Here is a 22,944-nt window from a genome sequence, read left to right on the forward strand (position 1 = left end):
ACTCACAGAACATAAAGACTCGAGCAGGTTAACAATGGCCAACTGAGGGAACAGTTTAACGGTCTGTTCGTTCCAACAGCCTTGTTCTCTGACCACCTGAAGGGCTCTTGATTTGCAGTGATAATGTCCATTTTGAAGAACTGAATGAACTATCACTCAAAAGCTAACAAAGCACCTATGTTGAGAGTCGACATATTTTTTTTTTTTTTTTAGTTTTATTTATTTCTTGAGAGAGTGAGCTCGAGCAAGGGAGGAGCGGCGGGGGGGGGGGGGGGGGGCGGACAGAGGATCCAAAGCAGGCTCTGTGCTGACAGAGAGCCCGACGCAGGGTTCAATCTCATGAACTGTGAGATCTTGACCTGAGCCAAGACCAAGGGTTGGATGCTTAACCGGCTAAGCCACCCAGGCGCCCCCATAAAAATTATTTTTAATGTAAAACTTATTGAAGGGTCCAGTCTAGACCGAACAGATAGATATACAAGTTTCTCGAAGGATACGGCCAAAGAGACAAGTTCTTTATTTCTCCCATATCCTTCGGGACGTGCCCACGTAGCCTGTAGGTTCAGTTCGCGAGACGTAATACAATCTACCTAGGACGCTGCATAAACGGCTTCATTTGGAAAGCATTCTTCCATTCACAGACCTGACAAATGCTTGCTTCCTGTGTTCCAGAGGAAACTGTATTTATAATTAGTAGTTTCTTATAAGATTCACTTTTGCGTGCTTCTCATGTGATTCGACACTGGCAGGGCTGGCCCCAGTGTGTGTAGCAACAGAGCGAGCAGCAGAAACATGCTCGCTTGCTCGAGTGTTCCCAAACCTGAAATGGTTAAGTCCTTGGCCTTCAGTTATTACCTCCGCAAGGCTTTGGTTAAGTTTCAACCATTTTACCCGAAAGGAGTAATAGCTAACCGCTTCATATAGGAATAAATACCGCGTGTTAATCTGTTTTCGTCAGCAAAGAGGACCCCAGGTGAGAAGCAACTGAAACTACCTCCCTCCCCCACCCCCACTGGGTTTCCTGAAGTCAAGGAAATGAGAGGAGGTTCCTAATAGGTGAGAAACCTCAAACCCTGATTTCTCTACCTCTCTAGGTTGCCTTAAAAGCAGCCAATACTGTTTGGCATTTGCTCGAAACTCTCAAATAACCTGACCCATGCACATAGGTCAACACAGAAATTAAAATGTACTGGGCAGAAAATGTAGAGGGTCCAGGTACACAGGTCATGGAAAAGCAACGCGTCTGTATTGCCCAGTCAAGTGAAGCATTCTGGGAAAGCAGACACTCTGACTCCCCTAAGTCCCGCGACCTCTGCAAGCCTGGCTACTTTATGGGCAGACCTCGACTCAGAAGACCGTTGGCATCCGGGAACCACAGAACATCCATCCTTCCTTCACGACAACATCAACCTGATGATGAGTCTTCCGAAATCAGGGGTCTTGTGTTGGCCAAGGGAGGCCTTCCCGTATCGTGCCTCTTTGCTTAGAAGGTGGTTTCATTTCAAATGGCATCACCACGTTGGGGTTGATTCGAGAAAGGTTGAGTGTGGGGCAGCACGAAAGGAAAATGTTACATCCTCTGTGGAAATTCCGGGCCTTTCCACCGCTTTCAGTTCCACCAGAACTGGATCGTGAAGCCATCAATCAATAAAATAAGCTTGGGACTGTGTCCCCCAATTTGTCATTCTCGTCTTTCATATACAGCATCTTCTTTTTGTTTCTACTTTTTTTTATTTATTTTTTTTTCAATGTTTATTTATTTTTGGGACAGAGAGAGACAGAGCATGAACAGGGGAGGGTCAGAGAGAGAGGGAGACACAGAATCGGAAACAGGCTCCAGGCTCTGAGCCATCAACCCAGAGCCCGACGCGGGGCTCGAACTCACGGACCGCGAGATCGTGACCTGGCTGAAGTCGGACGCTTAACCGACTGCGCCACCCAGGCGCCCCTGTTTCTATTTTTTAAATGCTTATTTATTTTCGAGAGAGAGACAGAGTACAAGCGGGGGAGGAGCAGAGAGAGAGACGGAGTTCAAGCCCCACATCGGGCTCTGCCCTGACAGCGCGGAGCCTCCTTCGGATTCTGTCGCTCCCTCTCTCTCTGCCCCTCCCCCGCTCACGCTGACGCTCTCTCTCATAACATAAATAAATAATCTTAACACAAACTAGATATACGGGACAAATATTTTGAAGGCATTTGAAAGCACTTACGATCTCACCTTTTGACGAGTAAAACATTTGATTTATTCGAGGGTATACAATTTTGGAAGATTTTGTCTTTCCTTCTCAATTTCAGTTACTGTCATAATAAAAAAAGGTTGATGAAATGAGGTTTACTTTTCAATCGCTGTGGTAATTTGCCGTCTTTTTTTCCACCTGCCAGTGTGCCTGAAACTTCTGTTCAAGTGCATGCAAAATATACAACTCCCCTATGGCTCAATTTGCTTTTAAGTAAAATGAGCAAATTGTCAAAGCTTGGTTCCTGCCTCTCACTACTTTTCAGAGCAAGTAGAACTTTCTAAAGCATTTTGCAAATATTAAAAAAAATGATTTTAGAAGATGTTGGGGTGGTCTTAAAATAAAGGGGTGCCCAGCTGGCTCAGTCAGTACAGCACACGACTCTCGATCTCAGTTGGGGCTGTGAGTTTGAGCCCCAGGTTGGGTGGAGATTGCTTAAAAATAAAATCTCGTAGGGGCGCCTGGGTGGCTCAGTCAGGTAGGCATGCGACTTCAGCTCAGGTCGTGATCTCACGGTTCATGAGTTCGAGCCCCACATCGGGCTCTCCGCTGTCAGCACAGAACCTACTTGGGATCCTCTGTTCCCCTCTCTCTGCCCCTCCTGTGCACGCATGCACACACGCTCTCTCTCTCTCTCTCTCTCTCTCTTGCTCTCTCTCTCTCTCTCTCAAAAATAAACATTTAAATAAATAAATAGAGCTGATAACTCTATACGTTCAGTGATGCTCGCAAGTGTCTAGATTAAAATTCTTATTTCGTAACTACCTTTCAACACTCTAAATCCCCTTTATTATCAAATGTACCTAACAGCCATGATCTCTAGGGATTCTTGGTAATAAACACCCTTTATACGGAGGGACCGACTCAGATTGGAGGAGAATGGATACGAGATAACTAAAAGGACTGTAGGGTCCTGGATGAGATCCTGGAACGGAAACAGAACACAAGCGGGAAAATGGTGAGAGATCTCAATAAAACGTGGAGTTTCGTTGGCCGTTTTGCACCAACGTTCATTTCCTGGTCTTGGTAGGCGTACCACTGTTAACGTGAGATTGAAGAAACTGGCTGATGGGTATACAGGAACTGTTCATGGTATTTTTTGCAACTCTTCTGCACACGCAAAATCAGCTCAAAAGAAAAAGGTTAAAAAAACACACACACACCCTCGGAGAAAGAAAATCCATTGTTATGGGTTTTTAGGAGGAACCTGCATCTTCTGAAAGTATTTAATGCACAACAGGATTTGACTCCACTAGGGAAAGGGTCCGGGTAGACGGCACCCTATTTTCTGCAGTGACCAGAGACCCCTCTTCCGGCGTCACCTGATAGAAATTTTTCTTGAGCTCATTTACTGGCGTCAACGGACAATGGGTTCTATGACTTGGCTCTTGCTACATGAAACAATGTTTGCTTTATTTTCTTCAAATGTCTTCTTGAGGATTCAAGCTTCATTCGCATTCCAGAATTTTGAGATCAAGTTTAAGGAATTCCGTCATTCGTGCCCCGTCCTGAAGCAACCCGTGTTCCTTAGCGGTGACCGACATTAAAAGCTTCCCGTCCTCCCGCAAACAGCTAAGTCTACGAGATCCAGGATGGTTTGGTTTCTGCACTTTAATCTGATGGACCTGCAGCATTTCCTGGTCCATTCAATAACTTCCTTGTAAAACATTTCGGTCACCCGTGCTCCTTGCCACTGCTCTCTGCTGAGAAGCTCTAACAGGCCCAAGAGACTGAGTTCCATTCCATTCTGAAGTTTGAGTTTAGGCAAGGGATTTCCAGCATCGCTAATGTGATTTTTTTTTTTTTTAAAGGGATCAGGGGCGCCTGGGTGGCTCAATGGGTTAAGCGTCCGACTTCAGCTCAGGTCACGATCTCCCGGTTTGTGAGTTCGAGCCCCACACGTCGGGCTCTGTGCTGGCAGCTCGGAGCCTGGAGCCTGCTTCAGATTCTGTGTCTCCCTCTCTCTCTCTGCCCCTCTCCCACTGGCGCTCGCGTGTCCTCTCTTTCTCTCTCAAAAATAAATAAAATGTAAACGAAAAAAAAATTTTAAAAAGAAAAAGAAAAGAAGGGATTAAACGCCTTTGGGGGCGCTTACATGTCAAAATGAAAATCGAGTCATGCTGTTCACGAACCTATTTCCCAAGTTCTGGATCGGATAAGATTGGAGAGCATTCGATCTCTGAATGGTACGGAATAAACATTTATAGTACATCCGAACGAACTGGAAATAGTGATTCTACAGGAGAGAGCATCCTTCTAGCACCTGGCCCCAGCCCCAACCAGAAGACAGGAAAACAGGAGACGATCCCAGTTTAGGTTAAGGTGGCACGCAAAAAGCTTGAGGCAATTCTTTAATTAAATGTCCATAGAAATCCCTCTCTCTATTCGTTTCTCACTCTCCTATAAGCAACAAAGTCTATAAAGGGTAGAAGACAATGACCAAATTGGATCTTACAAACGATTTCCTTTTAAAAACTGTTTCCTCTGATTGTGAAAGCCAAATTTTTACGAGAAATTTTCCTTAACTACCACACCAAGTTCTACAGTATGGGTGCTTTTTCTTGTGCTCTAAAACTTCATCTAAATTAACCACCAGTTGGGGGGGGGAAGGGTATTTTGGGAGTCTGCCCTCAGCACCTCGAACTCTGAAAAAGAAGTCTGCTGAATTGAAGGCAAAATTACTTAAATTACCTCCAGCTTTACATGCAAATATTGGCTTCTTCATGTTGAAGAAATTAAACTGAGAGAAAACTCATATGCTTTAATAAGAATTTCAATTCATTATTTCCAAGCCATTAGATTTCTTTAAAAAAAGCAAAATTGCTCGTGAACTTGCCTATGGACTTGAATTTCGTTAAATAAATACCCCATTCAATAAATTGTTCAAAGACCTTCAGATAATATCTTCACCAAGGAAACGAGGCTTTGTCTTCTCTATTCATGCCATTCAAATTCATGCATTTTGAGATAATTTTCTTACTTATTTATCATATTAAACGGGGAAAATTATCTATATAGAAATATAATTATAATATTATTATGTTCTCAATACATACACAATATAAAACTGAAGAGTGACCTAAGTGCCTGGAAATCCCAAATACTGAGAGAAAACAAAATGTAACAGAAAAAAACAATACGAGGGGCGCCTGCCGGGCTCAGTCGGTAGAGCTTGGGACTCCTGATCTCGGGGTTGTGAGTTCAAGCCCCACGGTGGGTGTAGAGATTACTAAAAAAAGGAGTAAACTTACAAAAAGAAAAAGCAATGGGAAAATAAACTCATGTAAAGATTTTAGCTAAAAGGTGAATATGCAGTCATGTCACAGGTTTAGATGAGTGTGATATGTTTTTCAAGATAAAATCATCTACGACATCATCATCCCCAAAACACATCTAGACAAATCCATCTTTAATGTGATTACCTTTTTTTTTTTTTTGATCAACTAGTAAGTACCTACTACATGCTGGGCACTGGGCTGGAGTCTACTGGGGACTTAGAGACCGGTTCCCTCATCTGCATCAATAAAAATACGACAGATGGTGTGACAGGAAATGACAAGTCCCCTTATCTGTCTCAGGGTCAAGTGAAGTTGGGAAAAAGGAGTTCCAAGGAAAATGAACATTTAAAAATATTTTCGGGGTGCCTCAGTCAGTTAGGCGTCTGACTCTGGATTTCGGCTCAGGTCATGATCTCCTAGTTCATGGGTTCGAGCCCCATTTCAGGCTCTGCACTGACAGTGCGGAGCCTGCGTGGGATTCTCGCTCTACCTCTCTCTCTGCCCCTCCCCTGCTCTCCCTCCCTCTCTCTCCCAAAAAATAAACTGAAAAAATCTATTTTTTAAATATTTTCAACAAGGATGGAAAAAAAAAAAAAAAAACAAAACCATTTTCCGGTCAACACTCAGATCATTGAAAATTCCACAACAGACTTTCCCATGTTTGTACCTTTTGGTCAGCTGCACTGTTGCTCGATTATATAATCTTCATTTTAAAAAATATTCAATTGAAAAAATTTACAGATACGAAAAGGACGGTCGGGCAGTTCCTCTCTTTGTATGCCACGGTTAGCAACAAAAACTGAGAAAATAAACTCAAGCAAACCTTGCGTTTCCAGTTCACGGGCATCACCAACCAAGTTTTGTTTGTTTGTTTGTTTGTCCTTTTACATCGATTGGTTGTTCTTGCTTATCAGCGGCCACCTATGTTACTTCTCCAACACAAAAGCACAAGCAAGATCATCTGCCAAGAATCCCCCCACCCCAAGAGACGAGTGGAAAAGGAGCCACCCTTGACAGAACTGATCTCTAACCACCCTAAGAGGACTCCTTTCGATAAAGGAGAGAGACAGAACCTTCCTTGTAGGGGTGAAATGAACTACTTCTGAATTTCCCAAAGGGAATCCTGACTTGTGTGACCAACTCGGCTGTCTTTTGAATTAAAGCAACCTTTAAATAGCTGTTCTATTTAATCTCCCTTCTAAATTCACTATTGTTACTCATTATGAGTTCACTGGCATTAGTCAGCACAAGGAGTTAGTCACTATATTTTTTAAACCACCAACCCCCCCCCCTCAAACTTTTCTGATTTTCCTTTCCCTCCGGTATTTGGCAACGTTTAAGGAGCCCAGTAACTATATGCAAGAAATGCTGCTGGGCCTTTTTTGTTTGTTTGTGGTTTCAACAGTGACCAAGTCCCCATTAATAAAAGGAGTACAACTCTTCATTCTTCTCGTGAAAAGGGGACCCTCGCCTTTAAACCTTCAGATGAAAAGTTTCTTATTCAAACCATGGATCGAGAAACGGATACCATTCGTTCTCCTGACCAAAAGAAAAAAAATCAAAGAGTAGGATTTCTGCTAACCACAGGGGAGAAATGGAAAATAATCCAGGGAACACTAGAGACCGTACTGGCCTTTCCAAAGGACCGGTCACTTACGGCCCGTCACAATCGTGACAAGTTACCTTTTCAACATTATCGGTCAAGACCTCCTCGAATCGGCCATCAGTTCTGCTGGATTGAAGGCCAAAGCGTCCCTGCTGTGAGCAGGCCACAGGGACCTTGAAAGCCCTCTCCCCTTTTCCTCTCCCTCCACACAGAACCACCTCAAAGCAGATACCCCTCCAGAACCTTCCCTCATCGCTGGCTGCCAGCCACTGCTGGCTCTTGGAGCACTTCCTACACTTAACCATATCCTGCTTCTTCACGACCTACCACATACCTCCATCCTCTCTTCCCAAGTAAACGGTACACTCCTTCTAGAAGGTGTGTCTGACTTCAGCCCAGGTCACGATCTCGCGGTTCGGGAATTCGAGCCCGACATCAGGCTCCGGTGCTGACAGCTCGGAGCCTGGGGCCTGCTTCGGATTCTGTGCCTCCCTCTCTCTCTGCCCCTCCCCTGCTTGTGCTCTGTCTTTCTCTCTCTCTCTCTCTCTCTCCCTTTGCCCTTGTCCCCTTCCTCCCTCAAATAAAAAAAAAAAAATGCCTCATAAAGGTATCGAAGTAAAATTTAAAAAAAAATCTTCAATCAACCACTCTGCTTTCTTACCACCGCCCGCCCTCCTGGCGGGGAGGGGGTGGGGAGGAGAAAGGGAGTGGAGAGGGGAAAAGAACTAAGAGAAAGGCCAGGGTGGTAAAGGCACAAACTTCATGTTACAGCGAACAGCATCTTTACAACATGCTCCTCATACGGTCTCATTCCCAACGGCGTTTAAAACTGCACTTCCTGAATAATCGATAGAAATTCTGCGACAAGATCCAGAGGGCAGGTGTGGTAACATCTGACAAAATGATGGAAAAGACCGCACCCGACGCTTCCGATCTGTGCGTTTCCTCGCGTGCAGATTTTACCTACAAAGCCTTTGAAAAACAAATACCGAACTACTAATGCAGAAGCATTTGGGGAAAAGTGGTTTTTGGTTTTGGTTTTTTTACCACATCGGAACATAAAATGGACTCATGGATGGCTGGATGAGCAACTAGATGGTTAGGTATTTGAAAAAGCAAGTATCTTAAGATGCTACTAATCCAGGTGGTAGGCATTTATGTGTGCCCACTCCAAAACTTTTTCCGCTTTGCTGCAGACTTGGGAGTTTTTCATAAAAAAAAAAAAAAAAAAGAAAGAAAAATGTTGGGAGGGGCGCCTGGGTGGCTCAGTGGGTTAGGCCTCCGACTTCAGCTCGGGTCATGATCTCGCAGTTTGTGGGTTCGAGCCCCGCGTCGGGCTCTGGGCCGACAGCTCGGAGCCTGGAGCCTGCTTCGGATTCTGTGCCTCCCTCTCTCTCCCTACCCTCCTCTGCTCATGCTCTGTCTCTCTCTTTACCAAAAATAAGTAAACATTTTAATTTTTTTTTTTTCAACGTTTATTTATTTTTGGGACAGAGAGAGACAGAGCATGAACGGGGCAGGGGCAGAGAGAGAGGGAGACACAGAATCGGAAACAGGCTCCAGGCTCTGAGCCATCAGCCCAGAGCCCGACGCGGGGCTCGAACTCACGGACCGCGAGATCGTGACCTGGCTGAAGTCGGACGCTCAACCGACTGTGCCACCCAGGCGCCCCAAACATTTTAAAAAATTAAAAAAAAAATGTTTGGGGACGAAACCCACACTGTAAACTTATCTTTAGAAGCCACTTGCCAAAAATCTTTGAAAAGTGTTTTCTTTGGGTCTCCGAACGGTCATCCGCGAGGCAGAAAGTCCTTGCCTCCCTTCTCATCTGCCTCCTAAAACGAACGATCCCTTGCTATGAGGCACACGTGGCAGTTACCTGTGCATCCCAGGAGGCAGGCCAGAGCCAGCTGAAGAACGGTACCCCTGGCCCCTCAATCCCCCTCCCCCCTTGCCCCGTTCACCCCATACTCGGCCTCCATTGCTGAAATGCCTGAGGGTTGGGGATCCCCAGGGAGTCACATTCCAAGCACACAGGCATTTCCCCCCAGACACCTCAGGTCTCTCCTTCAAGCTGTTGGGCACGGCCACGGGCAATCCTCCTGCCCTCACCCACCCCACGGCACCCTGCTGGGCTTTCCTGGGAGGAAAAACAGCCGCAGAGCCGGGCAAGGCCCACCTTAGGGTGGGCCGGGGGTGGGGGCGGCCATTTTCCGGGACAGAATGGAGATCACTCACTCCTGCAGGGAGAAGGAAAAGAGGGGCTCCCACCCTCTGTTGCTCCTCCCTCACCCTTACCCAAGAATAGTCAAGGAAAGGCTCATCCTCACAGCTCATACCTCTGGAAGACAGGCCACGGCTGCCACTACGGCTTCTGGAAGGACAAGGAGGCCCGCCACCGTCCACATCAGGCCTCCCCAATCCGCCTCCTCCGTTGGCTCAGAGGAAGACCCTAGGTCAAGGAAAGGCGAGAGTAACGCTACAGGATTCAGTCTCCCAAACCGTGTGTTCCGTCTTCAAGTCAAACCTTTTGCCTTTCTGGCGCTCGGGCAACATTTAGACCAAACCCAGACCACGGAGCCTACTGTGTGTGTGTGCTTTCGCTGGAGCCAGAGCTGCTTCAACTCCGAGTCGGGGGCTGGAACCCACAGAGAGGCCCGTGCGTGAGCAAAATCCAGAGCCCGGTGAGAAAACCCATTATTCACCCTAATGAGCTCATACGTCATCCATCTTCGCAACTGCTGCAACGGCTGCCTTCCCACCCCGCCCCTTTCCCCTTATCTCTTCCCTCTAGAAGATTCCTTGGAGGGAAGCACAACTTGAAGAGAAAATGTCCATGTTCATCACACGCTCTCCACTGTCCTGCTTCCCAGGCGCATCATCCCCTAAAACGGCCAATCCGAGGGACTTTAATGCTAAGAGGGGTGTGGGGGGGACAGGAGGGAGGTGGGGGGGGGGGGCGGGGGCGGAGTGTGAGCCTGAACCTCTTACACTGGAGTTTTTCAGTTGAGGAAATGCCAAGTTTTGCCAGTATAAAAAGCTGATACAAAACATCACCGGAAGTCTGATCTCTCTCAGCACGAGGGGCTCAGACTGGATTTTTCTACGGTGTCCGTGGTGCGGTTGCTTTCACTCGCAAGAAAAGCTTTCAGAAGAACACTTTATGAAACAGGATACGCTACCTTCACGGACGAATGAATACATAAGATGGAGTACAGGCAGGCAATGGAATATTATTCAGCCTTAAAAAAAAAAAAAAAAAAAAAAAGGAGGACGTCCTGTCACATGCTACGACCTGGGTGAACCTCGAGGGCATTACGCTAAGTGACATAAGCCAGTCTCAAGAAGGCAAATATGGTGGGATGCCATTTATACAAGGTATCTAAAGGAGTCAAACGCCTGGAAACAGAAAGCAGAATGCTGGTTGCCAGGGGCTGGGGGAGGGGCGGGGGAAGCGGGGGGTGGGGCTGTTTAATGGGTACAGACTTTCGGTTTTACAAGATGAAAAAGTTCTACAGGTCCGTTGCACTACTGTATCGTATACCTTTAAAAATGGCTAAAATGGCACATTTTATGGTATGTGAGTTTTTTTTTTTTTACCACGATTAAACACACACACACACACACACACTGCCTTCACCGTACGTTTTGGCCATTCTCAATTTCCAATTCAACATTTGGATATTAAAGGGCAGAGCCAAGTATCTCAGCGAGTTCTCTTACTGAAAATGAGAACCCTCGAATTAAAGTGCTTTGAAGATTCTAGAAGAATTACAAAGTACTCGAAACCACTGCTGGCGACAACCTTTGTCATTTGAAGCATGCATGACATTTTCGTAGCAGGAAGGATCCCGACATGCTTCTCGAATGGTATGCGTGGTATGCCGAATTGGCTTCTAAATCATATGGAGCCTTTTAGCGCAAGAAGGGATATATCACAAGACAGCCTTAGAGACGGAACACTGTGGCTATTATCACAAGGGCAGCAAAATGAATAATTCACGCGCAGAGGGAGTGTACAAGGCTTACGAACAACTGTGACTTCGTGAATGGCTCCTGCACTGGTTCCCTCGCTCCCGGGCCTCTCTTTACTTTCCCATTACTCTCAACACCGATCCATGACGCATTCTTCTGAAACGCAGAAGTTACTCTACGGAGACAACATTATTCGTAAGGAGCACAGTAACTCTTAAGTTGACAGAGCAAAAAGGCAGGGCGAACTCGCGTCAGCCCGGCTTTCTTTTCGGAAAAGGTTGACCCCAAAGGACACCTACACACTTTCTAAAGCTCGTGACTTCAACTTTCCACGGCTAAGAACGATTACGTAAGGGAGCGGACTCGAAATGTCCAAGGCTCGTTCTCCTGTAGAGAAATGTAATGAACGTTTCTGTATCTTGGCCTTAGACACTGAAAGACAGGTACTATGGAACTGCATTTCCCAGTAGCTCATGACTCCGTGGTCTTGGGGGGGGATCTAGGATTCTGAACAAGTCTCCGTTGAGTTTCACCACAGGCATCATTCAGGCACGTGAGATCACCAACGAGGTGAAGAAATATATTTGCATAGTTTCGGTGTGATTTACATTAAGGGGCGCCTGGGTGGCTCAGTCGGTTGAGCGTCCGACTTCGGCTCAGGTCATGATCTCACGGTTCGTGGGTTCGAGCCCCGCGTCGGGCTCTGTGCTGACAGCTCGGGGCCTGGAGCCTGCTTCGGATTCGGTGTCTCCCTCGCTCTCTGCCCCTCCCCCATTTATGCTCTCTCTCTCCCTCTCTCAAAAATAAACATTAAAAAAAAAAAAGGACTCTTTACACGGTATTTGTTGTTCAAGAGGGTCTGAAGTCCCCTTCTTCTCAAAGGTGTTCGTGTTTTAATAGAAAGCATTAAAGATCTCTGACACACCAAAAAAGAAAGTTCTTTTTTTTTTTTTAATTTTTTTTTAACGTTTATTTATTTTTGAGACAGAGAGAGACAGAGCGTGAACAGGGGAGGAGCAGAGAGAGAGGGAGACACAGAATCTGAAACAGGCTCCAGGCTCTGAGCTGTGAGCACAGAGCCCGACGCGGGGCTCGAACTCACAGACCATGAGATCATGACCTGAGCCGAAGTCGGACGCTTAACCGACCAAGCCACCCAGGCGCCCCCCAAAAAAAGAAAGTTCTAACAAGAGCACTGGGGGACTCCTGGACGCCAGAGAAGACTTCTCCCAATGGCCAAAGCCTGTCCCTTCCATCCTCAAGGGCAGCCCCAGGCTCTCAACCTCAACCCCGACACCCCAGGTATGAACTGCTTCTCTCTGATCTAGCACAGCGGCCTCATGTGGGCATCAGCCCCCCCCCCTCAAACCAGGCAGGGCAGGCTGCACACATGCTCACGAGGATGGGCATGTGGGATCCTCAGTCCAGGGTTCAAGCTCAGCACAAAAGCAGACGGCGGGGCCTCCTCAAACCAGCCTCTCTTGTCCCTATCTAAAGACAGAGATGGAAGAGACACCTTTAACAACGCTTAGAAGCAGCTGGCCCCTCCAGCTTTCTAGTGACCCAACAGCAACACAGGGCGTCCCTCTAAACAGTTCCAGAATTAGAACCAACATCTGTACCTAGAAGCTGCAAAGAAAGAACAGAAGCTTTGAATGAGTGTCCTCTGGGACAGTATTGAGATCCTACATGGTCCGAAAGGGGCACGCTGTGCACATGAAACCGACTGGTAGAATCAGGGACAATTCCTCCCATTAACGGTCAACATTCCCTACGTGGGGGCAGGGGGGTGGGGAGTCGGGAGTCAACAAAGGGGGTGTGGTGCGTGAAGGTAATAACAATTCATTGCTGCAGAAATCACGCGAGTAACCTCAAGCATCAGTTTCCGCACTTCTGACTTGCGGAGAGCTCACAGGTCATCAGGGGGATGTCAGTCACACTTCCACTGTGGGGGGCTGGGGCTCACAGGGCCACTGGGTCTCACTGGGAACTGAGTTAACCCGCCACACCCATATTCTCTTCCCTCCCCATCTGCTCAACCAACAGTGAGCCAAATCCCGCAACGAAACAAAGGGAACAGCAGCAAAGACAAGAGAAGGACAAGGGGTATGACGGTCAACTTTAAACCACACATAGAAGGGACATCTGGGTGGTGCAGTCGGTTAAGCGTCCGACTCGATCTCGGCTCAGGTCATGATCTCACAGTTTGTGGGTTCGAGCCCCACGTCAGGCTCTGTGCTGACAGTTCAGAGCCTGGAGCTGCTTCAGATTCTGTGCCTCCCTCTCTCTCTGCCCCTCCCCTGCTCATGCTCTGTCTCTCTCTGTCAAAAATAAAAATACACATCAAAAAAAAAAAATAAAAATAAAGATTAAAAAAATAGTAAACCACACATGGAGAGTGCAGATATTTTAAAGAGAAATACCTAGGGGAAGAGAGAGAGAAAGGAGGGAATAAAAAAAAAAAAAAGAGGACCCACTGTGGCAGTGACTTCGCAAAGCACAGAGGATAAACATGGGGACACAAGGGACCTTCTCCTCAACCCAAAGGAGCTGTACCGGTTTTACGACCAACCCAACAATACCGTCTCCCCTTTTTCATATCCTGCCATGTGCAGAAGTCCTCTGTAAATTGTATTTAATCAATTAATTTTTTTAAGTAGGCTCCACGCGTAGGCTCCACGCACCACGCAGGGCTTGAACTCATGACCGTGAGATCACGACCCGGGATCAAGAGTCAGACGCTCCACTGACCCGGCCACCCAGGTGCCACTTTTCTTGCTTTTTCTTCCTTTCTTTTTTTTTAAGTAGGTCTTTTGTAAAATTTTACTTTTTTTAAAGGTTTTTTTCAATGTTTACTTATTTTTGAGAGAGAGAGAGAGAGAGAGTGCAAACGGGGGTAGGGAAAGAGGGAGGGCGAAGAGAGGATCTGAAGCGGGCTCTGTGCTGACCGCAGAGAGCCCAGCACAGGGCTTGAACTCACGAACCGTGAGATCATGTGCTGAGCTGAAGTCAGACGCTCAACCAACTGAGCCACCCAGACGCCCCAGGTCTTTGTATATTTTAAACCAAGGTTTACATGACACGAGTTTGACTTTTACTATGTCTCTCAGCCCTCAGTGTCAACTACCCTAAGAATGAATGTGTCTGAGGCTGATTAAAAGTCCTAAAAGGATACGCTAAATAATCACTCTCGTATGAGTTATCTCCAATTCCCTTTGCACGGTCATATTTGCCCGGTGAAATCCAATGCTTCCTTTGTCTACACCATGCCTGTGCCCACTCGGTCAACAGCAGTTGCAGAAAAACACACCCCCACCAACTATTCATTTGAATCATGGCCACCAACCTCAAATGGGCCCGCAGTACCTCCCGATTGATAATTGTACCGTCTTGCTGGCCCAATTAGTCTAAGATTCTCCCTAATGACTATTCTACCCCCTCCGCTCTCTCCTCCAATCTCCGATGCCTCTCCCCTATCTTCACTCTCGCCTTCCTATTCCACTGCCACGCCAGGTACAACCATAACAGACTTCCCATAATCCCCCACCGTCACGGAAGTCCTCCTATCTACATCCATGCCTACAACACTCAGGATGGGCTAAGCTCATGTGGTAGGAACAGCAAAGGACGCTCAACGTCCATAATGGTCCGCTAAGGGTTCTGCTCTATGTGGTCCCTACTCAGGGATGTGGGTTGCTGAGAAACCAGTGTTTGGAGCGTTGCTAGTGGCCATGGAAGAGGGGGAAATAACTCAACGATGTTCGCACGGACAATGAAGGGCTAGCACGGAAATGACGTGTGTCGCTTAGAATGATTCGCTGGCCACAAGCAGTCACGTGACCCCGCCATGCCATCAGGGGCCAGCAAGCACAATCCTCCCATGTGTCCAGAAGGCAGAGAGAGAGCGGACCCTGTCTGACCTTAGTGCTAATGACTTCCAACATGCCTACCTCCCCTACCTTCTTCTCCTATGAACATGCTAACCTCCTGGGTGATGCCTACCCCCTCGTGTACTAGACCCTTCTCGCCTCTGCAGAGACATCAGTTGTTAACTGCCCCCAGTTTCTCTGGTTTCATGAATGTTCCTTCCTCTACTGCTACTGTATCCTCCTTATCCGCATGTATACGTGACCAGCACTTGGGTTTCTCCCACCTTAAAAACCAGAGTGGAAACCTTGACCTCGTGCCCCCTTCCAAGGACAGCCCCACTTCTCCGTTCCCGTACTTGCTAATTCCGGATCTCACTCCAATAAAGGATGGCCCCCCCTCCGTGCCATCCCTTCGCCAAAAGGGTGCCTCTCAAGCTCTACCATGACCTCACATGCCCACAGTCAACGGTCAACCGTTAGTCCCCATCTTACCGAAACACCACTGAACACGCTTTCTGAAACGCTTTTCCCGTGTGACTCCCAAGACACTCAGCTTTCTTGGTTCTCCCTCCTACTTTTCCCGGCCGCAGCTGCTCGGTCTTTTATTGGTTCCTTCTGGATGCCACGACTGTATTACAAGCAGGGTGTCCCAGGGCTCGGCGCTCAGCTGGCTCCCCCTCTCTCCCACGGCCGCCTCCCTTGGTGGCCTCATGCGAGCTCACGATTTTGAATGCCATCTGTACACTGATGGCTCCCAAATGTCTCGCTTCTGCCCGGATGGTCTTAAACCAAGAGATACTCAGCTGCGCAAGCCAGTAGGCAATACCACCACTCGGACGGTGCCTCGGTCCGTTCCAGCTGCCGTAACACAAATCCCAAACACAAACATTTGTTTCTCACAGATCGGGAGGCCGAGAAGTCCAAGGCCAGGCAGCGTCTGGTGTGGGCCTGCTTCCTGATAGCGATCTTTTCTCTGTAACCTCACATGGGGGAAGGGAGGCTCTCTTTTTTTTTTTTTTTCACGATTTTATTATTTTTTTTAATTTTATTTTTTATTCTTTTACATTGACATCCAGATTAGTTAGCACCTAGTGCGACCATGATTTCAGGAGTAGATGCCTCAGGGCCCCTTCCCCATTTAGCCCCTCCCCCTCCCGCAGCCCCTCCAACAACCCTCATTTTGTTCTCCATATTTATGGGTCTCTTCTGTTTTGTCCCCCTCCCTGTTTTTATATTATTTGTGTTTCCTTTCCCTTAGGTTCATCTGTTTTGTCTCTTAAAGTCCTCATATGAGGGAAGTCACAGGACTTTTGTCTTTCTCTGACTGACTAATTTCACTTAGCCTAATACCCTCCGGTTCCATCCACGTAGTTGCAAAGGGCAGGGAGGCCCTTTTGTAAGGGCACCGATCCCCTTCATGAGGGCAAAGCCTACATGACCTCATCGCCTCCCACCAAAGGTCCTACCTCCTCATACCATCACTTTGGGAGTTAGGATTTTAACGTACGGGGGGTGCCTGGCTGGCTCGGTTGGAAAAACTGCGGCTCTCGATCTCGGGGTCGTGAGTCGGAGCCCCATGTTGGCTGTGGAGATCACTTAAAGATAAAATATGTAAAGGGGCGCCTGACTGGCTCAGTGGGTTAAGTGTCCGACTTCAGCTCAGGTCACGGTCTCACGGTCTGTGAGTTCGAGCCCCGCGTCGGGCTCTGTGCTGACAGCTCGGAGCCTGGAGCCTGCCTCGGATTCCGTGCCTCCCTCCCTCTCTCTGCCCATCCTCCGCTCACACTTTGTCTCTCTCGCTCTCAAAAAACAACATTAAAAGAAAATTTTTTTTTTTTTTGGCGCCTGGGTGGCTCAGTCGGTTAAGCGTCCGACTTCGGCTCAGGTCACGATCTCGCGGTTCGTGAGTTCAAGCCCCACGTCAGGCTCTGTGCTGATGGCTCAGAGCCTGGAGCCTGTTTCAGATTCTGTGCCTCCCTCTCTCTCTGACCCTCCCCCATTCATGCTCTGTCTCTCTCTGTTTCAAAAATAATAAACGTTAAAAAAAATTTAAAAAAAATTGTTTTTAAGAATTTGAAAACCAGTGGCGACAAAAAGTAAAGCCTAGACAGGCATCTACACAGGCCTTTATACATTTAATCGTGCCAAATGTAACTGTATCTGAACAAATGAAGTCCGTAACTTTAAATTCAACGCACTTGACCGTTCTTGTCGTGTGTTTCTGTCTATGAAAAATGCAGTAATCGGACTAGGTCATTTGTAATAACTTCCCCCCAGAAAATTCTTATGCGGGAGGAGCATGAGGCCCAGACAGTGCCTAGGATGTGCTTCGAATGGTCTAGGATTACAAAATAGTTTAAAGATGAGGCAAAACACAGGAAGCCCAGCCTGACCCGACCAAATATTAAACTAGGGGTGTGACAAGCTATTTGGTCCTCCACGATCACCGTTAATATGTATTACCTCTACGTGTAAAGAATGCACCTAAAACCTCAGGAATAAAGACTGAAAAGCAAATCAATATGAAAAACTACAGCAACTTTTACTTTCGGTAACAATGGCCCAGAGAGTCAAGGCCAATACACCCCCTGAAGATAGCAGCCGGGCAAAGTAGAAGAAAACATCCTAAAAGGTACCAAAGAGCTATTAAAATCATGAGAAACTGGGGCGCCTGGGTGGCTCAGCCAGTGGAGCGTCCGACTTCGGCTCAGGTCATGATCTCACGGTCCGTGAGTGCGAGCCCCGTATCGGGCTTGTGTTCTCAGCACAGAGCCTGCTGTGGATCCTCTGTCCCCCTCTCTCCGTCCCTCCCCCACTTGCGCTCTCTCAAAAATAAAGAAAACGTTAAAGAAAATCGTAAGAAAACAACTGAGTATCAAGTCAAAAGGTGGGTGGGAGGACATACATGGGGCTGTTTCGCCCAGATACAGTTCCGTTTGGCAGGATTAAATGTCTAAGTGCCTGTGTAGATGTCAGTCTATGCTACAGTATTGTCACTTGAGTGGAAATGGGGACGTGTGCCTTAAGAAAATGATCGGAATTACCTGTAATAGCACTCGGGGTGACCTTCGCTGAGGCATGGTAACCGGGCTTTTACTTTTTGTAAAGTATTTTTATGCCATCAGCTTTGAAATTCTTTTTTTTTTCATGTTTTTTTTTTTGTTTTATTTATTTGTTTATTTATTTTTGAGAGAGAGAGAGAGAGAGAGAGAGAGAGAGAATGAGTGGGGGAGGGGCAGAGAGAGAGGAAGACACAGAATCAGAAGCAGGCTCCTGGCTCCGAGCTGTCAGCACAGAGCCCGACGCGGGGCTCGAACTCACGGACCGCGGGATCATGACCTGAGCCGAAGTCGGCGCTTTCCTGACTGAGCCACCCAGGCGCCCCGAGTTTGTTTTGTTTTTTTTCTGTGAACATAGTCTTCTCCTGTGTAAATACCATTTTTTTTCTTCCATTTTAATCCGTATATCTTTTTCTTGCCTTATTGTCACGGCCAAGACCTCTAGAGCTACGTTGAGTAGAAGAAATGATGGCAGGCTGAGAACACAAGCCCGATATGGGGCTCGAACCCACGAACCGTGAGATCATGACCGGATCCGAAGTCGGACGCTTCACCGAGTGAGCCGCCCAGGCGCCCCGGCTTTCAAATTCTTAATAAGTTGTCCATTTGGATTTGAGAGAGATGCTATTTTCTTGCCACGAAACTAACCTTGTCATGTTGCTGGGAAGTAAAAAAAAAAATATGAAACAAATGTGAAAACATGGCTGTATTTGTGGATTCCCCAGGAACACGAGAGGATGAAGGTTATTTCTGATGGCCTCTGGGGGAGAAAAGAAACCAGAAGTTGGGGCCCACAGAGACCACCTTATTTGGGGATAGAAAAAGCAAAGTGAACAGAAAGTCAGCAGCCCTCATATGGACTTCCAGACAGTGGCTCAGATGACTTAGCTTAATAAGAGGATTCCAGAAAGCTAGTACTTCGGGCATCCGACAGAAGAAAAGGAAATCATTCTCTAGAGGCATAAGGCATCTTAGCCCTTCAAACGCAGCCTCCGAACATAACCAAAGACAACCATTTATGCAGGAAGGAAAGCAATCGTGAGCAAGAAAACACAGAAACAAGACACAACAGAACAAAACAACGGGACTCCAAATACCAGAAACTGTGAGAATCGGATGGTAAAATAACTATGCTTAACACACTCACGGGGCTAAAAGCCAAACTTAAAAACTTCAGTAAGGTTGGAGCGCCTGGCTGGCTCAGCCGGTGAGGCATGGGACGCTTGATCTCGGGGTTGTGAGTTCGAGCCCCACACTGGGTGTAGACAGACGTTACTCATGAGCAAAATCTTTAAAAAAAAAAAAAAAAAACAATTCAGTAGGGAACTGGAAACTTTTTTTTTTTTAATGACACGAGTTTGAAAAAAAAGAAAATACCAGTTCTACGTGTGAAATTCAATGTTTTCTAAATTAGAAACTCAACAGATGAAGAAAGAATGACTGAGCTGAAAGCAAAGGTGGGGGGAAAGAAAGTATTCAGAATAAATGACGGAGGCATAAGGGAATGGCTAAAGGAATGGCGTCAAAGTGAGACTGTAGCAGTTCTGGGCTTAGGTCTTAAGAAAGCCTGACCGCTTTCATTTTTCTGGAAGCCCTTTTAGGAGCCCTGAGTCACCATGTAAAAAAGCCTAACTGTCCCACCGGACAGACCACATGAAGAGGCCATGATGAGAGGCCAATAGAAGACATAGTCCTGACACGAAGATGTCCTGTCAGCACTGCTGACATCAGCCTTCCCAGCTGTCCCCATCAAGGGCACCACACAAGTAAGTGAAGGCAGTTTCAATGCTAAAGCCCCAGATGCCTTCTGTTTGCAGTCTCATGACAGATCCCAAGCAAGAACCGCAGAAGAATCATCCAACTGAGCCCTAGTCTACTCACAAAAACCTTTTTTTTTTTTTTTTTTTTTTTGAGAGAGAGAGAGAGCGAACAGGGGACAGGGGCAGAGGGGAAAGAGAGAGAATCTTAAGCAGGATTCACACCCAGCATGATCCCAATGAGGGGCTCGATCCCACGACTCTGGGACCGTGACCTGAGCTGAAATCAAGAGTCGGACGCTCAACCAACTGAGCCACCCAGGCGCCCCTACAGAATCTTAAATAATGAAACGCGTGCTGTTGTAAGCCACTGATTATTAGAGTGGCTTGTGTGCAATAACAGATAACCAACACGGAAGGACATAGAGAAAATACCCTAAAATAATTAACACATATTTAATTAACACGTGAGAAAATGGGCTAGAAACAATATAGAAAGAGAACAGAGGAGAAGTTTCAAAATTCACTCAAGATTCCACTCTCAGATTCAAGAAGCCCCAATAAACCTGAGAAGGGCAAATGAAATCTGTGCGTTAAGCACAACACGGTAAAAATGCAGAAAACCAAAGAGGCAATTAAAATCTTAAAAGTAGGGGCGCCTGGGTGGCGCAGTTGGTTAAGCGTCCGACTTCAGCCAGGTCACGATCTCGCGGTCTGTGAGTTCGAGCCCCGCGTCAGGCTCTGGGCTGATGGCTCAGAGCCTGGAGCCTGTTTCCGATTCTGTGTCTCCCTCTCTCTCTGCTCCTCCCCCGGTCATGCTCTGTCTCTCTCTGTCCCAAAAATAAAAATAAACATTGAAAAAATAAAATAAAATAAAATAAAATAAAATAAAATAAAATAAAATCTTAAAAGTAGCCTGAGAGAAGAGGCAAATCACATTCAAAGCGGCAATAATTAGGGGCGACTTTCAATCTCGGGGTTGTAGGTACGAGCCCCACACCGGCGGTAAGGTTACTTACAAAAAGAAAATCTTCAAAAAATATACCAGGCACATCAAATCCATATTCTTATTTCAAAAGTATCACACAGCCTGCTGAAACTGAATTTACATCTCGATTCCACTCTTAATTTTTTTTTTTTACGTTGGTCAGTATCACTGACCATATTAGCAGATTAAAAGAAAGAAAATCGAATTGTCATCTCGACACGTACAGAAAAAGTAACATCTATTGATAAAAAAAATAATCAACTTGAGGAACAGAAGGGAAATTCCTACTCTAGAAGAAGATACACGCCAAAAATGTATAAGAAGCCTAACACTTAACTGGTAAAAGATAAAAAGCACTTCCTTTTAGAAAAGGGAATGAGACGGGAGGTCTGCCATCATTTCTCCTACTCAGCGTAGCACTAGAGGTCTTGGCCATAACAATAAGGCAAGAAAAATATATAAGGATTAACGTGGAAGAAAAAAAATGCATTTACACATGAGAAGACTATGTTCACAGGAAAAAAAAAAACAACTCAGGGCACCTGGGTGGCTCAGTCAGTAAAGCGCCGACTTCGGCTCAGGTCATGATCCCGCGGTCTGTGAGTTCGAGCCCTGCGTCGGGCTCTGTGCTGACAGCTCGGAGCCAGGAGCCTGCTTCCAATTCTGTGTCTCCCTCTCTCTGTCCCCTCTCCCACTCACACTCTGTCTATCTCTCAAAAATAAATAAAGCATTTAAAAAAAACCTCAAAGACCTCACAATTATTACAATTTTAAAGGACTTTCGTTTAATGTTTATTTTTGAGAGAGAGGAAGAGTGCGCGAGTGAGGGAGGGGCAGAGACAGAAGGAGGCAGAGGATCCCAAGCAGGCTCTGCGCTGACAGCAGTGAGCCTGAGGCGGGGCTCGAACTCATGAACAGCAAGATCATGACCTCAGCCGATGTCGGACACAACCAACTGAGCCTCCCCGGCGCCCCTTCCAGGGTTTTTATTAGCGAGACTGCTGACCGTATCCAAGCTCCAAAATAAAATGTATTTTTATACACTAGCCATTCTTAGAAATAAACTTTTGACAAATACGCCATTTCGAGCACATCAAAATATAACAAGTACGTGGAAATAAGTCTAACAATATATGTGCAGGATCCCTGTACAGAGAATGATATTACCCTATGTGTTGAGCAAATAAAGCCACATGTATTAATCTATTTACATAAAGGTCAGAAACAGGCAGAACTACATAATTCAGAGATAAATACGTAGGTGGTAAAATTAAAACGCAAAACAAGGCAGGGATTTGAATAAAGTCGGGATCTCTCCGGAAGAAAGGCATAATGAGTGGAGGTGGAAAAGGGTTTCCAGGTTCCATTTCTTGGCCTTGGTGGTGGTTAGATGGGGGTTTGTTTACAGCCTCTTTCAGCGGCACACTGTTTCCACTGCACTCCTGCATGTTATATTGTGTTTCACACACATGCACGCGTACTTAAGAGGCTTTGATAAATCCCCAAAGAACCAGCTACAAAACAGGGGGAAAGGGCAGATCCGTATGGCAAACAGCTCTTTGAGACATAAGGATAAACTAATTTGGAACTCTGAACTAATTTGGAACGTTGAAGAAACACATTGAGTGGAACGTCGTTAATTTTTAAAAAACAGATGACGGGGGAGGGGGGGGGACGGGCGCCTAGGTGGCTCAGTCGGTTGAGCATCCAACTCTTGGTTTCGGCTCAGGTCATGAGCTCACGGTTCATGAGTTTGAGCCCCGAGCCGGGCTCTGCATTGTCAGAGCAGAGCCTGCTCCAGACTCTCTCTGTCCCTCTCCCCACTCCCCTGTCTCGCAAGCGCTCAAAATAAATTAAATAAACATTAAAAAGAAAAAAAAGAGGACTAACAGGAAGAAAGACAGTCTCCTTACCAGGACAGGTAAAAGCACAGGTTTTAGAGTCCAAAAACCTTAAGTTTCAATCTTACTTTTACCACATAGTGGCACGGCATTCTTGAAAGTTGGGGGGTTTTTGTTTGTTTGTTTGTCTTTTGCTTTTTTTTTTTTTTTTTTTAGCGAAGTCTAGTTTCCTGTCCTGCAAAATAAGAATTCCACTTACCTCATGAGGATTAGAGAGAAAATATCTGCAGGGTCTTGTCACGTAATAGAAGGTCAGGAAATGAAAATTGCTTTT

General features: G+C 46.5%; 1 long non-coding RNA gene across 1 annotated transcript in view; it reads right to left on the reverse strand.

The window, feature by feature from the left end:
* Window positions 1-2,104: 2,104 nt before the first annotated feature.
* LOC123594091 overlaps window positions 2,105-22,944 on the reverse strand; it is a 47,453-nt gene continuing 26,613 nt past the window's right edge. The window contains exon 4 of the long non-coding RNA XR_006710667.1: window positions 2,105-9,573. This is a non-coding gene — a long non-coding RNA (uncharacterized LOC123594091). The remainder of the gene's footprint in view (window positions 9,574-22,944) is intronic.

The sequence above is a fragment of the Leopardus geoffroyi genome, chromosome X (assembly GCF_018350155.1).
Source record: "Leopardus geoffroyi isolate Oge1 chromosome X, O.geoffroyi_Oge1_pat1.0, whole genome shotgun sequence".
NCBI lineage: Eukaryota > Metazoa > Chordata > Mammalia > Carnivora > Felidae > Leopardus > Leopardus geoffroyi.